Source organism: Berghia stephanieae, chromosome 1 (assembly GCF_034508935.2).
Source record: "Berghia stephanieae isolate SIO BIC M18660-M18661 chromosome 1, UCSD_Bste_1.3, whole genome shotgun sequence".
In the NCBI taxonomy this organism is placed as follows: Eukaryota; Metazoa; Mollusca; class Gastropoda; order Nudibranchia; family Aeolidiidae; genus Berghia; species Berghia stephanieae.
Genome location: NC_088360.1, coordinates 33,985,220 through 33,985,752, shown reverse-complemented (window position 1 = coordinate 33,985,752; position 533 = coordinate 33,985,220). Strand labels below are relative to the sequence as shown.

Below are 533 nucleotides of genomic sequence, written 5' to 3'. Positions count from 1 at the left end.
AACAACACAACAACAACAACAACAACAACAACAACAACAACAACAACAACAGCAACAACAACAAAAAAGACCAAAAAAAATTAAATCATGCTATTGCGAAATGTTTCTATTAATGTTTTTTTAAAATATTTTTTTAATCAAAATGTTAATTCTTAATTAACACTTTTAGAAAATATTGAAGCAAAAGTGGTACAAACTTCTAGTTTTAAATGGTTATAAATATTACTTGGGTTCTTTTATCAATAAACCCTCACACATTGATTTGTCATTCAGAAGCCTATTAGAAGTTAATCGTCTGAGCCGTGTGCTCGTCGATCGTGGTGGCCGCGAGACTTGGTGTTGGCGGAGCTTAAATCTAAGCCTTTGTTTGTCTTAAGAGATGGCTTAACGCTAATCATTTCGAATAACAGAACTGTCGGGATCCTAAGCAGACTGTGATTATGTATTATTGTAAATTGATTGGATATATTTATTGTTTTAAGTGCCCTTCGAATTATTTGACAAAGGCGAGTATGGATAAGGTAATAATCTTT

The 533-nt window shown here is 32.1% G+C and overlaps 1 protein-coding gene across 1 annotated transcript in view; it reads left to right on the top strand.

Moving 5' to 3' along the window:
• Positions 1-377: 377 nt before the first annotated feature.
• LOC144963811 (uncharacterized) overlaps positions 378-533 on the top strand; it is an 8,501-nt gene continuing 8,345 nt past the window's right edge. The window contains exon 1 of the mRNA XM_078897750.1: positions 378-521. The gene's annotated coding sequence lies outside the window, so the exon portion shown is untranslated. The remainder of the gene's footprint in view (positions 522-533) is intronic.